The 17,162-nt window shown below is 43.3% G+C and overlaps 1 protein-coding gene across 1 annotated transcript in view; it reads left to right on the forward strand.

Annotated features, from left to right (window-relative positions):
• NDST2 (N-deacetylase and N-sulfotransferase 2) overlaps positions 1-17,162 on the forward strand; it is a 219,272-nt gene that overhangs the window by 15,017 nt on the left and 187,093 nt on the right. The gene's annotated exons all lie outside the window — the stretch shown is intronic.

A 17,162-nucleotide genomic window follows, 5' to 3' on the forward strand; every position in this document is an offset into this window, starting at 1 on the left:
TGTTCTACATCTGTGCAGAGAGGGGTATTGGGTAAGGTATGCAAATCAGTGCTCCAGGAGGAAGAAAACTGCCTTGAATGCCTCCTATTGGGGCAGCTGCCCTCCCATCACTGCTGGTTGGCGGGGTGTTGGAAGCTGACACAGCGGCTCCCTCTTGTGGAGATTGCCGGGTAGACAGATGGCATCCCAGACTGGCTGTGGGTATCGGGATCGCAATGTTTCTCAATCCTATTGAATGCTATGCAATATAATATCCCGAACATGTGATGTGAAGGCGTCTGTATCGTCACCGGTCACACAAGTGAAGACGCTGTAGCTCCATTTATGCACTGACTGTGAGCGCCGGCCGGCCGTAAAGCAGAGCGGTGACGTCACCGCTGTGCTTTACGGCCGGCCGGCCGGCGCTGACAGTGCAGGGAAGCCGAGCGCCGGGGCACAGACACTGGAATGTAAGTATGTAGTGTTTTTTTTTTTTTTTTTTTTACATTTACACTGGTAACCAGGGTAAACATCGGGTTACTAAGCGCGGCCCTGCGCTTAGTGACCCGATGTTTACCCTGGTTACCAGTGAAGACATCGCTGAATCGGCGTCACACACGCCGATTCAGCGATGTCTGCGGGAGATTCAGCGACGAAATAAAGTTCTTGCCTTTCTGCTCCGACCAACGATGTCACAGCAGGATCCAGATCGCTGCTGCGTGTCAAACACAACGATATCGCTATCCAGGACGCTGCAATGTCACGGATCGCTAGCGATATCGTTGTTAAATTGTTCAGTGTGAAGGTACCTTTAGATTCAGCGATTCCATCAATCACTTGTTTGTTGTCCTCGATGCTCCTGACCCGTCTTTACATGTAATGATTATTCACTATTACTGATCAGATGAAACCTTCATGTGGTAAAGGAGCGCCGAGAAAAGTCAGAGTCCTACATGCTGCTGACCGATTTTACATAGTAGCGTCCTTTTTGACTGCTAGACCATTGAAAGAGTAATTGATTGACGTTAGTCTAAAATTGTCTAATTGTACATCTGCTTTATAGCAGACTGTGCTGGATAATGGAGGGTCCTGCTGCTTGTTTTTATTTTGAGTCCCGGGCGCTCCAGCCCCTACTGTCCTTTTTAGGCTATGTTCACACGTTGCGTTTATTTGTTGAGTTTTTTTTTCTTTTTAATGCAAATTAAAAGCTGCATTCTACACTACCAGCAAAAGCTATGAGATTTCAGAAAGCTGTTTTTCACCCATAGAAAGCAATGAGTATGTGCAAAAAATTCAGGTTTTGCTGCTTTTTTGGTGCAGAAAACTGCGGAACAGGCACTAATCTGTATCCGTATGAAAAACGTAGCAAAAAAATGCGGCACAACCTATTGTGTGTGTTTTTTTTTTTTTTTTAAAGCAGCTTCTACAAAGAGCAGGTTTTGCCTGCAGAAAAAAGGGACGTGGGACGTGTGAACCTAGCCTGTCTTTTTCGCGGTCTCCTGAATAGGTGCCATGTTGGTATATGTACCGTATGTATCAACTGTTCTTCCTGCCACCTATCAGCACTTTAGAGCTTCCGAGCTGCTGACAGACCCCTGTACCATCTACTGTACATAAAGTTGAGTAACTTTGTAACTACTTCGCTTTGCTGATTTCTCTGTGGCATTTGTATACAGTTCATAGCACAACTAGAAAGCGATGTGGTAATATATTTATCCGGTATGTGGGATTTCTGTCCGATCCTCGGCTCTCCCGGGAGGGAAGTAACGCCCGAGATGTCTGACCGCAGCTTATCTCTGCATTGAAACAAACAGGCTGCCCCTCTGCACTAGCGAATATGTTTATTGGGAAGTCAGGAAAGATTATTCTCCGCATCTCGTCATTATCAAGATGGACATGACAAGTATTCAAAACACATTTACACATTTTATAGCAATTTTTTAACAGGCGTCGTCCTATGAGTAAATATTGACTTCCTCCCATCACACATGATGTAACTGATGGAATTACCGTATTAAAGTGAATTCCCCTCTATTACCTGTTATGGTGCCCCCCCCCCCCATGTAATTTCGCCTGGTGCTGGTGAGCACATGTGGCCTATTGCTCAGTCAGATCTCCTGGATTCTCCTGCATATTGGCAGCAAAACGATTTCTGCTATTACAGTCCAGTCGATAAGAATCTGTGCTATAAAGTTATATCCAGTAGTTACAATGAGGCTGCCGTCACACCGTCAGTATTTGGTCAGCATTTTACCTCAGTATTTGTAAGCCAAAACCAGGAGTGGGTGATAAATGCAGAAAAAAAAAAAAAAGATTTTTCAGATCTTCTCTCCAGCGAACGATGCTGGAGAGAAGAAATGAATAGCGGCTTCAGTACCACGCTGGGGGGACAGCGCTTACTCAAGCGCTGTCTCCTGCACTGCACACGGACAACATCCATGTGCGGTACGTGTTTTACACGGACCCATTGACTTTAATAGGTCCGTGTAATCTGTGCGCTCCCACGAACACTGACATGTCTCCGTGTTTTGCACACGGACACACGGTCCGTGAAAACACGCTGACATGTGCAGAGACACATTGATTTCAATGTGTCTACGTGGGTCAGTGTCTCCGGTACGTGAGGAAACTGTCACCTCACGTACCGGAGCCACTGACGTGTGAAACCGGCCTAACAGTTTTTCATTGTGAATCTAAAAGAGAAAGGTGAAATGTGTTTATGGGACAACCTCAAAGAACTAATTAACTATAAGGGTCAGGAATTGACGCTGCATAAGCACACGGCGTCCAACCCGCAGTGTCCAGATGTTACAGCATAGTGGATGGGATTTCTAGAAATCCCATGTCCGCTATACGTGTACGTGCACCTGTCGATCACACACTGACATCTTTCCAGAATTGCGGAGATGCTAGTGTCCACAATAGAAATGTATTGGACGCAGTGGATCCGCACGGTTCACTGATCACATGTGGATTCACCTGTGTTCAATGGCGGTAAAGTACGCCGCGTCCAATGAGCAGGTATTCTCTTCCTCTGAACCCGTTTTCTTTTCAATAGCGGTGCATTGTAGAGCAGACGACCTCCCCGCTGCACACCTAGGAGCAGCGATTAAATAATCTTTATTCTAAACTTGTTTTTGAGAGACAATGCAAACAATCTCCCTGCAAAGCCTGATTAACTGTGTCCACATGGCCTAAGAGGGATTAGCCAGACCTGCTGCTCTGCACGCCAGATAAAAGGAGTCGCCGGCTCTCCTGCATTTTACTTCGCTCTTCATCCTTTTTATTACTGCGTATTTATATCATCACCTATAAAGCTGCCTGGCGTAGCGTGCATTCAACGAACAGATATCATTTTAGCCTCCTTTAGTAGTAATATTAATTATAATATAGGGTTTTTGTTTTTCCTTTACAATAGAGGGTGCAGCACTTACCGTATGTAATGGAAAAGTGAATTTCTGCAGCATCTGTGGCTGCCAAAACCACGAATGGGTGATAAATACAGAAGTGGTGACGTGTCTCAATGATATGTTTCCTCGGATTGTTCCGCTCCTGGTTTTGCCTTATAAATACTGATGTAAAGTACTGAACATGTAAACAGGACCTGAGGGTATGTGGACACGTTGCGGATTCTCTGCGGATCCGCAGCGTTTTTTTGAGGTGCAGAAACGCTGCAGATCCGTAATTGATTTACAGTACAATGTAAATCAATGGGGAAAAAAAAATGCTGTGCACACTCTGTGGAATATCCACTGCGGAAATGCTGCGGTTTAAAAGAAGTAGCATGTCACTTCTTTTTTGTGAATCTGCAGCGTTTTTGTACCCATTCCATTATAGAAAACCGCAGGGGTAAAAAAAAACGCAGCAAATCCGCAAGAAAACCGCAGCACAAACGCTGCGGAACCTCACAAAAAACGCAACAAATCCGCAGGTGCGTTTTCTGCCAGGAGAGGCAGAATCCGCACCAGAAATTCCTAAGCCTAATCCGCAACGTGTGCACATAGCCTAAGAATTGATAGTAGCAAATCTTTATTTATTTTTTTTAAACCAAAACGTTCTTAAATGAAGAGCGCATCCATGTGTATTGGGGGAGTCGAGGGAGAGATGTCGGCTGAACAAGCTTTTACCTGGCTGGTAGCTAAAACGTATGGGTTTAACAAAATAAAAATTGAAGAATAATTAGGAACTACCTGCTGAGTTTTTCCTGAAGCATCATTTTATGTTTTTGCGTCGTATTGTTTTTTTTTTTAAACTAAGGTATACATAAATTAGACGACTGGGTCGCTTTTAACCATGACGTTCGAAGCCTAACTTTTAAAGCAAGAGTTCAAAAACATTGAGCATACGCCCAGCAAGTCGTTTTGCTATTGCGGTGCATATGTTAATTCTTTTAAGGGCAGAGACTGCACGCACTGGCCGGCACCTCTCCTGACCTGAGCAAGACAGTATGATGGATTTCTATGCAGCTGACAAGCTCAGGTCAGGAGAGCCGACAGCAAGTAAGAGGTTTACAATGTGATTCTCACACGAGAAATCCGGCAGTCTGTCTCTGCCCTTAGGGAATCTGTCAGCAGGATCTCCCTCAATCTATTTTGAAAGGGCTAGCTACAAATATAAAGACAAGTCCAGCAATACGTTTCCATGGCCAGTCCATTCCTCCGTTGTGTGCAGTAGCCAGAAGAGCGAGACTGGAGCCAGCGGGAGAGAAGTGGCACCGGACTCGGGGAGGCGACTGCCTGCTGTTCTATGTGTAATATAAAAGCGTTTTGGATCCATTTTTGTTAACGTGGAAAACCCCACTAACCCTCTTGCCCAATTAATCCGCCTTTGCCTTGTTACTCTCTCTGCCAAACTATGTACTGCACCCACTACCCAGAGAATCCAGTTGAAACTATACCATGCACAATCTCCCACCTCTTCATAATCTCAAGTCCTCTCAAGATGTCCTCTGCTGTCGTCCTGGCTCATCCTCACGTAACAGTCTGCAAGATTCCTCCTGTGCCTCCTGTAAAGTAGAGCTTGCTATCCCAGCCATCAGACACTTCCCTGGTCTTCAAAGTCTTCAAACACAATCTGAAAACCCACCCCAAACGCCTGCACCCTGTAATACCCCTGCTACCACTACCGACCAAATTGGCAGCTCCTACCCTCCCCTAATGTATGTCCCGTTCACTTGTAATATCTCGCAGGCAGGGTTCCCATTGTATTTGTATATAGTGCATTCGCGGCACTGCTCCCTTCATTCCGGGGACATAGGACATCTGATCTGGGAAATGTGCGGGTTGCGGCAGTCTCACCTGTAAGGCTATGTGCACACGTTAAGGATTTATTGCAGAAATTTCCTGAGAAAATCCTGAGATTTTCTGCAAGAAATCTGCATGCGTTTTTGTGCGTGTTTTTACCGCGTTTTTTTTGTGGATTTTTCCGGACATTTCCCAATGCATTGTATAGTAGAAAATCCGCAAAATTAATGAACATGCTGCGTTTTTTACAGCGAAGCGTTTTAGCGGGAAAAAAACGTGAAAAAAACACGAAAAATCAGCAACGTGTGCACACAGCCTTAGGCCGGTTTCACACGTCAGTGGCTCCGGTACGTGAGGTGACAGTTTCCTCACGTACCGGAGCCACTGACACACGTAGACACATTAAAATCAATGTGTCTGTGCAGATGTCATAGATTTTTTGCGGACCGTGTCTACGTGTGCCAAACACGGAGACATGTCAGTGTTCGTGGGAGCGCACGGATTACACGGACCCATTAAACTCAATTAATGGTGGGGGGGACATGGATCTTTATTTTAAACACGAGAAACAAAAAAAAAAAAAAGGAATATTCATATCTTCTCTACAGCAAACGCTGCTGCAGAGAAGATCTGAATGGCAGCTTCAGCACCAGATGCAGGGGACAGCGCTAAACTTTAGCGCGGTCTCCTGTACGGTGCGTGTGGTACCCAGTGGGCACACTGATGTGCCACAGAAACGCACGGGCACACGGACACGGATAATTCCGGTACCGGAATTATCTGGACGTGTGGGACTGCCCTTAAGGTTAGTACCTGTACCGTGATCATGTGATTACCTGTTTACGTCACCAATTTAGTGTAAACCAGTTGTGTCCAGGAGTTAGATGTTAGCCTCGCTCTTTCCAATAGCCCTGTAGCGGTGGCAAGCGTGATAAAAGTTTGGGGTTAATGTCACCTTTGTATTGTAAGGTGACATCAAGCCCGACTTACTAATGGAGAGGTGTCAACAAGACACCTATCCACTACTAATCCTATAGTTGTTAAAGGGTTAATAAAACACCACACAGTAAGAATAAACTTTTTAATGAAATAAAGCACAACACAGTTTCCCATCTTTATTGTACAGCTAATCCATGCAACGCAATAAAAATAAATTTAAAAAACAATATGCCTGTCCGTCACTGTGTCCCATGAAGTAATTTGTGTCCAGGGGATATACAGTTTACAACTAGGACGGTGCTAAGATGCTGCTGGCCCGGCAGTAAACCACTGGTGAATGAGGAGATGCTGCCGACACAGCATCAGTGACTAGCGGTGCCATCACTGATGCTGCCCTGCACTGAACTCTTGAGCATGGAAAAATGCAGAGAATAATAAGACATGGGAGCTGCCCCATAGATAGTCCAAGTGCTATGCCATTTTATTTTTCTCGCATAGCACTCGTATGTATTCCTTGCTAGTGTGACTCCGGCCTTAGGGAATGTTTAGGTCTATATCTTTACAGTGAGCTAATAAGGAGGGGCGAGTGCAATGAATATAAATAGTTAATTTTCTTGTTCACACCACCCTCCCTACTATGGGGAATGTCCAGGTGAGATAACGTGTCCTTCTGTCCAGCCCTTAAAGTTTTTGCCAACCAGACCTAGATGACTCTCCCAACTCCACATGGCACTACCTGCAATAAAAGTTCAAAGATTTTATGGTCCTTGGTAGAAAATTTAAGAGAATCTGTCACCATTATTATGCAGCCCAATCTGTAGGCATCATGTTATAGAGCAGGCAGAGACGAGAAGATTTATATATAGTTTATGACAAAAGATTCAGTATAACCCCTGTTAATCATTTAAACCTCTGCTCTTTTGCCCGCTGGACCAAACATATCGGTGACTGACAGCCTTCTTTGCATACAGAGGTAGCTGTCAGTCACTGATGGGACCGCCCACTGGACTGAACATCTCGGAAAGAACAGAGGATGAAATGATTAAAGCCAAGGTTATACTGAATCTTTTCTCATAAACTATATATTAATCTACTCGGCTCCCCCTTCTGTATAACATGATGCCTGCAGATTGGACTGCATAATAATGGTGACAGGTTCTCTGGACGTCAGACTTGTTCTAATATTATGTTTTCTCTTGCACTGTGACAGAAGTGATTGGCCAATACAGTAATGGCCTGATACTAGTAAAGTGACCAGGAGCTAACTTAGGCCGGGTTCACATTAGCGTTTCTGTGCGCAGTGTATGATCCGCATGCGTGTACGCAGGGACATGCATTTGCATGCAGATGTGTACGCATGCGTCGTTTGTGGTGTGCCGCGGTGACTGGCGAACGCAACATGTTGCATTTTTTTGTGGCTTCAAATATTGCGCAAAAAACTCGTTACTGTCTATGGCAACGTATTGGTACACAAGGACATGCATACACACGCGTTCGATACGCATGTGTACTTTAGACTGCGCATCCAGAAAATGTCATGAACTCCGCCATGCACATAAAAAACTCAAACGCATGCCAAAATGCATTTAAACGTATGCACACGCAGCCGTTTTTTTCGTCATTCGTAAGATGATGCGGAGGTGTAAGCATGCGTTTTGGTATGCGTTTGCGCATGCAGTTGATACGCTGCGCACAAACGCGAATGTGAACCTAGCCTAAGACTACTGAACACGGTGCGCTGTATGAATGGTTTACTGCTATTGACATCTGCGCCTCCTAACACTTGTCACATTAGCCATAGGGAAAGGATGCCCATGCAAATCGCTGATCATTGTGATTTAATGTCTTTTCCCTATTAAATAATAATTCGGTGTAATTGCTGTATATTCACACTGAGTCTAAATGAGGTGAAAAGAAATGGTTGTGAAGGAGGCGCGACGTATTATAGGTTTGTTTTCTGCAGAGCCATGACTCCGCTCCCGCTCTAGTGCAGTGGGCTTACTGATCCTCCTTGTCTTCTGGAGGAGGGCGTCAAGGAGGCGGCAGAGCGCTGTAAGCCAAGCCTCCGACTCCTCAATTTCCATGACTCCAACGCCACCAAAATGGGCTCTGACTCCACGACTCAGACTCCACAGCCCTGGCTGTACAGCTGCCTGTTATGGAGTCATACTGGCTATGGGCACTCCTCTTAGGTTAAAAAGGCTTGTTTGCTACTGGATAATGCCTTATTAATGGCTCCAGGGTGCTGTATAAACTAGCTAAAAACAAAATAATCAGCCCTGTGACCACCGATAGTATCCTAACATATACAAAGCCACAAGACCGCTGCAGGCAATCGGCTGTTTTTCTTCTTGGACAACAGATGGTGAAGGCTTCAGGCAATCAGTCACTGACTGCAGTGGTCACGTGGGATTGTTTATAAGGAAACTAATAGGGGCATAGGTTTTTCTTCTGTTTTTAATTGCTCCTTTTCTAGGAGTCAAGGGATAAAAAAAAAAAAAGTGAAGGGAAAAAAAAAAATGGATGCAACCATGATAAAAAATCACGATGCTCCCCATCCCTGCTTAAATGCACTGACATTGCTGCTAGTTCATCTACATTACATCTAGGTATTTTTCTTTGGGTGGTAGAACATTTTTGGCTGATGCATTTCAGAGATCTTTGACCATTAACTGGAACTGTAAGGCCTCAATCACACTTCCGTCTTTCTTTTTCCGTCACAATGCGTCGTTTTGTAAAAAAAAAAATGGATCCAGCAAATGTTTCTGCTGGATCCTTTTTTTTTTTCTCATAGACTTGTATTAGCGACGGATTGTGACAGATGGTATTCCGTTTCATCCGTCGTGCACTGGATCCGTCGTAAAATCGCGGTCCGTCTGGCTTAGGCTACTTTCGCACTAGCGTCGGTACAGGCCCGTCGCAGTGCATCGTACCGACGCATGCTGTGAAGTAAAAGCACAACGGGGGCAGCGGATGCAGTTTTACAACGCATCCGCTGCCCCATTGTAAGGTCCAGGGAGGAGGGGCGGACCCGACGGACAAAAAAACGTTGCAAGCAATGTTTTTTTTGTTGTCCCGACGGACTGCAAAAACACGCCGCATCCATCGCACGACGGATGCAACGTGTGGCAATGCGTCGCTAATAAAAGTCTATGGAGAAAAAACGCATCCTGCAGGCAACTTTGCAGGATGCGTTTTTTTTCTTCAAAACGACGCATTGTGACGTGCGTCGAACGACGCTAGTGTGAAAGTAGCCTTAGACAACGCACAGAGGAATGTTTTTTTTTTTTCTGTACGTCGGAAAATCGTCACTGACTGTCAAAATCAGGAATCCAGTGATGGATGCCGTCTTTTGAAACTAAGCATGTGCGGAAGAATTTCCTGTCAGGGAAATTCTCTCTCGCTTTCTCTCTCTTTTTACTATTGATGCTGCGTATCCAGCATCAATAGTAAAAAGATATAATGTTAAAAATAATAAAAAAAAAAAATAAATCGTGGTGTTCTTGCCTTCCGGCATCCCCCGTAGCCTTCCCAATGCTCGTGATGCTGCCGGCAGCTCCCGTTCCCGGCATTGCCTTGCGAGACAATGACCTGTGATGACGTAGCGGTCTCGCGGTCATTTTCATGCTGTGGGGGACGCCGGAGGGTAAGAATATCACAATTTTGTTATTTTTAACCTGGGTTGTGTTGTCTATGCGTTTTCCGCAGCGGAAAAACGCTGCGAAGACGCATACATAATGTGGGCACATAGCCTCAACGGGACACAGGATCTGTGTTTTCAACATTTTGACGGATTGTGACCGATTGTAAAAAAAGGAAGTGTGAAAGAGGCCTAAGGCTTTGTTCACACGTTGCGTTTTTGCTGCATTTTACAATAACAGCAAAAGCTATGAGATTTCAGAAATTTCATTCAAATTGTTTTTTTTTTTTTTCCCCTAACTGAATTGGAAAACTGTTGCGTTTTTGGAAACTGCAGCTTGTCCCTTCTTTTACCGTTTTTGCAACGTTTTTTTCACCCATAGAAAGCATTGAGTAGCTGCAAAAAACCCAGGTATCAGAATTTGCAGCATTTTTGTTACAAAAACCTAAAGAAGTTGCATCATGTTTCTTTTGGAGCGCTAAACGTTATCAGCATGCACAAGAGACAATAAAAACGCAGCAAATATGCAGCAAAATCTGCTTTTTGAAAGCAGCGTATTTACTGCCAAGAGAGCATGATGTGTGTGAACATTGCCTTAGGCCTCAGTCATCCGTGCATTTTTCACATATGTGTCCTATCTGTTTTATGTATGGATAGAACACATTCCCATTTTCATCTATAGAATGTGCGCTCATAAGGAAAAAAAAAGACAAAAAAAAGTGACTGGATATGGCACCAAGTGTGTAGTCAGTAACTAATATTGTAATAGGTTGGCAAACCTTTGCATTTCTACATTTTTATTTTTTTCATATGTGGAAATCATTGAACTGTGGATGGTAAAAAAAACAAAACAAAAAAACCTGACCCACGGGTGGAGACTCTATTATAAAACACTGCTGAAACATACTTTTTTTTTCTCTTTTACACACCAGGAAAATCTGACCGTTTTGAGGTTCCTTTCTGTTGTACAAGCTTTTTGCTTTTCTTTTCTTTTGTTCAGTCTTTTTAGCGTCTTGTATTTTTTCCACTTCAGATTTTGACTAGTGATGTGCGAATAAACTCATTGCTCGGGTTTTCCTGAGCATGCTCGGGTGATCTGAGTATTTGACTGTTTAAGATTGTTTTCATCGCCTCTGCTAAATGATTTACAGCTACTAGCCAGGCTGAGTACATGTGGGGGTTGCCTGGTTGCTAGGGAATCCTCACATATAATCAAGCTGACTAGTAGCTGTAAATCATGCTGCTGAAGTGATGAAAACTTAATCTCCAAACACTAACAAATACTCGGAGACCACCCGAGCGTGCTCGGGAAAAACCAGAGCAAAGAGTATATAAGCTCATCACTAATTTTTAATAACATCTATTAAAATGACAAAACACGTGTATAAACCAATCTTCAATCAAACGGTGGACCGATTTGTTAATAAAGAGATCCAAACAGCAGTATTTAAGACAGGTTGGTTTCATATGTTTATAAAGCAATTCGAGACCCAACCAAGGTTCAACAAGGAAACCAGACGCACAAATCTATATAAATACCAATGCTGTTGTCCGTGCCAGCATACCAATACTCAAAGACGTGAAAAAGATCAGCACCACTGATGATCACCATTAGTATGCCTACATATCTGAGAGAGGAGGTGCATAACAAAGTAATATGGAACAATCTCACCAAATGATGAAGACACCACACGAAAGATGCAACCTCCTATTCAGTCAGTCAGAAACCCAATGGATCATTGTATGACTCCATGGACTATTCCTGTTCAAAACCACCTCTTAAATACTTCTGTTTGGATCCCTTTATTAACCATCAGTCCACCGTTTGATTAACGATTGGTTAATACACGTGTTTGTTTCTATATGTTGTGTTTTGTCATTTTAATACAGTTGTGGCCAAAAGTATTTACACCCCTGCAATTCTGTCAGATAATACTCAAGTTTCTTCCTGAAAATTATTGCAAACAAAAATTCTTTGTTATTATTATCTTCATTTAATTTGTCTTAAATGAAAAAACACAAAAATAATTGTCCTAAAGCCAAATTGGACATAATTCCACACCAAACATAAAAAAGGGGTGGACAAAAGTATTGGCACTGTTCAAAAAATCATGTGATGCTTCTCTAATTTGTGTAATTAACAGCACCTGTAACTTACCTGTGGCACCTAACAGGTGTTGGCAATAACTAAATCACACTTGCAGCCAGTTGACATGGATTAAAGTTGACTCATCCTCTGTCCTGTGTCCTTGTGTGTACCACATTGAGCATGGAGAAAAGAAAGAAGACCAAAGAACTGTCTGAGGACTTGAGAAACCAAATTGTGAGGAAGCATGAGCAATCTCAAGGCTACAAGTCCATCTCCAAAGACCTGAATGTTCCTGTGTCTACCGTGCGCAGTGTCATCAAGAAGTTTAAAGCCCATGGCACTGTGGCTAACCTCCCTAGATGTGGACGGAAAAGAAAAATTGACAAGACTTTTCAACGCAAAATTGTGCGGATGTTGGATAAAGAACCTCGACTAACATCCAAACAAGTTCAAGCTGCCCTGCAGTCCGAGGGTACAACAGTGTCAACCCGTACTATCCGTCGGCGTCTGAATGAAAAGGGACTGTATGGTAGGAGACCCAGGAAGACCCCACTTCTTACCCCAAGACATAAAAAAGCCAGGCTGGAGTTTGCCAAAACTTACCTGAAAAAGCCTAAAATGTTTTTGAAGAATGTTTTCTTGGCAGATGAGACAAAAGTAGAGCTTTTTGGGCAAAGGCATCAACATAGAGTTTACAGGAGAAAAAAAGAGGCATTCAAAGAAAAGAACACGGTCCCTACAGTCAAACATGGCGGAGGTTCCCTGATGTTTTGGGGTTGCTTTGCTGCCTCTGGCACTGGACTGCTTGACCGTGTGCATGGCATTATGAAGTCTGAAGACTACCAACAAATTTTGCAGCAGAATGTAGGGCCCAGTGTGAGAAAGCTGGGTCTCCCTCAGAGGTCATGGTCTTCCAGCAGGACAATGACCCAAAACACACTTCAAAAAGCACTAGAAAATGGTTTGAGAGAAAGCACTGGAGACTTCTAAGGTGGCCAGCAATAAGTCCAGACCTGAATCCCATAGAACACCTGTGGAGAGATCTAAAAATGGCAGTTTGGAGAAGGCACCCTTCAAATATCAGGGACCTGGAGCAGTTTGCCAAAGAAGAATGGTCTAAATTCCAGCAGAGCATTGTAAGAAACTCATTGTTGGTTACCGGAAGCGGTTGGTCGCAGTTATTTTGGCTAAAGGTTGTGCAACCAAGTATTAGGCTGAGGGTGCCAATACTTTTGTCTGGCCCTTTTTTGGAGTTTTGTGTTAAATGATCAATGTTTTGCTTTTTGCTTCATTCTCTTTTGTGTTTTTTTCATTTAAGACAAATTAAATGAAGATAATAATACCAAAGAATTTGTGTTTGCAATCATTTTCAGGAAGAAACTGAGTATTATCTGACAGAATTGCAGGGGTGTCAATACTTTTGGCCACAACTGTACATGTTATTAAATGTTACGTTTTAGGTTCCCTTTTTGCTTTTTACTTAAAACATTTTTTGGGTAACCCCCTTCTTCTTTAAGTTTGGTTGGCTCTCAACCTTTTTACTATTTTATATCCTCACTAATTTTGACAAATTCCTTATGAGAAAAAGTTTGTTACTTCTATGAAGCCGCTTCATACTTGGCACTTTCCAATCAAGACTGAATAAAAGGGTTCAGGAGAAAAAAAACATTTCCAAAATAGCCCTTCGGCGCATACGTCCGGATCCTGTTTTGCAGGGAGGTTGGGATGTCTGCCCCCACGTCCCACTGAATGGGTGCATAGACGCAATGTGAAGCACCCGAAGATGTGTGATGTGATGATACAACATGAAAACAGATCATTATAAATAGCAGAGGGGCCTGAATACATGTGAGAAGGATATTACATGATTTGAATATTTCATGCTAACACGGGTGGCTCAGTGGGTAGCGCTGTAACCACGCAGCACTGGGGTCCTGGGCTCATATCCCACCAAGGGCAACAACTTCTGCAAGGAGTTTTGTATGTGCTCCCCGTGTTTCGTGGGTTTCCTCCCCCACTCCAAAGACCTACTGATAGGGAACCTAGACTGTGAGCCCCAGTGGGGGCAGTGATGTCTGTAAAGTGCTGTGGAATTAATGGCGCTATATAAGGGAGCACAATAATATGCATTTATTTTAAGTGTTCAATTTAAATTTTAGGAGTCGGCATCAAGAAGGGAAAAAAAATCTGCTTTGCGTGGATAATAGAAAGGTAACAGATTGTACGCTGTCACTGTGGTAAAAGTGAGGAACAACTGTACGGGTACGTGCCCACGATTAGGAATAGTAGTGTTCTGCATTACAAGCTCAGTGGATGGATTTATAGAAATACTGTGCCCTCTATGCTGCTATTTACTGCTGTGTAAACTCGCCCGCGGTGCGGGTTACCGAGCCGCAGCATGTCCGTTTTTGTAACTGAGACGCTAGTCCTCTCTGTGTATTTCACCAATAGAATGTTCATGTGTTCTATAGGCAGATGTATTACAGGAAACTTGAGATGGTGAGGCCCGGGTGGTCCTGGCATGGTAAGAAGTACTTCTGCAGATCACACTCCTGTTTGAGGCTGGCTGCACATTTTTGGGCCACTTAACTCCTGAGATTTGTCCAGTACTGCTAAAAGTACGGTAACTGTCCAGATATTGATGGGCACTGTGAGCATAAGATTGTCTTTAAAAATAAAAAAAAAATCCCCAAAATGTACATGTTTTTTTTTGTTTTGTTTTTTCTGTCGCAATAATCAATTTCTATTGTGTCCTGTTGTTCAGAAAGAAGAAAATCCTTACACCTAGTATTGCAGTATATATGCAATTGGACAAAACAAAGTCAGGCTAAGAAAATTACTTACTATTAAAAATGTAATGTTTGTTTTTTAATATTCTGATATTTTCTTCCACCCCCTGGTTAAATAATCCATCCACTTGCTTACTAATTTATACTGAAGCGCTCCTGATAATGTGCTCTGAATCATTTAAAGACCTCGAGCTCTGCGGCTTTTAAAATATGCAACGTCGTACCAATTAAATTGAAGCCAGCCTGTTTTGTTGGTGCATTGAAATGGATGGCTCGCGCTTCCAGGCTGAAATATGCTAACCAGGCTTTGTGGAGACCAATTCAGCGTTCAGTTGCTCTCTGCACCTTCACTTACACCACAGATTAAAGGGATTCTCCACTTTGGTTTAATTAAAGTCTATTGAAATGAGCACATTTTACCTGCTTAAATGTTGTAATCTACCTTCTCCAGGTCTCAAATGTGGCTCCTGGGGTTACCCTGTGCATTCACATCAAGCTTGTCCTCTGCTGTGGCTTTGGTTAACATCAACACCTTGATCCCATTGTCTTACGATGACATGTGTCAGGATAGTGCTGCAAACGGACAATCCTTCACCCCCTTTTTTTTAATTAATTTTTTTATTGCTTTGGGGAAAAAAAAGACACTGCTGCACATCTTTACATCTGTATGTCTTGCTGCAGCATAGAGTGAACCCAGCCTTATACGTCTCTATTTTTAAACATTAAAAAACCTTGTAAAAGACCACCAAATCTAACCCTTACTGTAAGGTGGTTGTCAATGGGAAACACTTCTAGAATTTCATCATGAACGTAACTTATTATCCTGGTTTGGCTCCCAAAGCTCCAGCGTTGCCTCCGTTTCGCCCCTTGGACAAAGCGATTCCACTGCTGGCGTTGTACTGAACCAGTTGTGTTTGTCGGCACATCTTCTGACCAGGACAAAGGGTTAAACAAACACATCAGATGTACCATATATAGAAGGGGTCTCAAGCTCAGGCGGGTAAATGGGCTGCACATATTAAATTTTTTTTCTATGAAGGGCCGCGCTCTTTGCGGGAGAAGATTACGTTTTCAGTGATACCATTATTTTTCTGTGACTTTTTGATCACTTTTTTTTTTTTTAATTTTTGGCATTTTTTTTTATTCCTCTTCAATGGTGTTTATCATATCAGTTATGGAACAGTTCTTTTTTTTTTTTTTTTCTGTAAAAACAGTTTTAGTGATCAAATATTTTTTCATTATTTTTTTTCATACTTTTATTTTGAATTTTTTTAATATACATTTTCCTTTTTTCTTGTCCTCCCAGTTAGCCACATATGGTATTATTGTTTTACAATTGGCCCATTATAGCAAATCTGGCCCCTTTCCTGTAATATCCCCTCTCCTGTGATAATATCCTCCATCCTGTAATAATGTCCCCAGTCCTGTAATTATATCCCCAAAAATGTAATAATGTACCACAATCTGTAGTATTGGTCCCCATAATTTAATATTTCCTGTCCTGTAATAATGGTCCCCTTCTTGTACTAATGTCCCCATCTTGTAGTAATATCCTCCATCCTGGTTGCCACATAAAGAAAAAAAACCTTCTCACCTGACCTTGCTCCCTCGGCTACCAGCGTCCTCTTCCTCCACGGCAGTGCGGGCACATGGTAGTGACGTCACGCATGGCCACGACGCCGGTGCTTAAAGCGGCTGCCGGCCTCTGATTCCCCGGTGGGGTACTGGTATTGCGGTGCAGAGAGCTGGTCTCTGCTCTGCAGTACATTTCAACTGAATTTGTGTCCGCCCTGACGGCCCCTTGACCTGGCCACTATCGTCTCGGGCCTGATGGCCACACAATGGAGCTTTTGCGCCGCATGTTTCAGACGCCTGGTATATAATATTGTGTAAAGAATTGCTACATATATATACACACACTAGATTGTGGCCCGATTCTAACGCATTGGGTATTCTAGAATATGCATGTCCCCGTAGTATATGGACAATGATGATTCCAAAATTCGCGGCTGATTGGTCGAGGCAACCTTTGACATCATCGTCGCCATGGCAACCATTATGAAATCTACGTCGATTCTGTGCCCGTCGCTGATTGCTCGAGGTGAATTCGCGGCAGACTGTGCCCGTCGCTGATTGGTCGAGGCAACCTTTATGACATCATCGTCGCCATGCTGTGCCCGTCGCTGATTGGTCGAGGCCTGGCGGCCTCGACCAATCAGACGCGGGATTACACAGACAGACAGACCCTTAGGCAATTATATATATAGATAGATAGATAGATAGATAGATAGATAGATTTTTTAAAATCCTGGACAACTACCTTTTAAAAGGGGCACTCCCAGAACGGAAAGCTGTACCTTTTCACTGAGACGCAGGATGACTTGCTGCCAGCTGGAGGTACCATCTATTTGCTGGGAGTCTGAGTGATCCTGAGTCATAGCGAGAGCCCTTCCAACCTGTTGCATCTGTTCCCTATTCGCCTA

This window comes from Ranitomeya imitator, chromosome 2, assembly GCF_032444005.1.
Source record: "Ranitomeya imitator isolate aRanImi1 chromosome 2, aRanImi1.pri, whole genome shotgun sequence".
In the NCBI taxonomy this organism is placed as follows: Eukaryota; Metazoa; Chordata; class Amphibia; order Anura; family Dendrobatidae; genus Ranitomeya; species Ranitomeya imitator.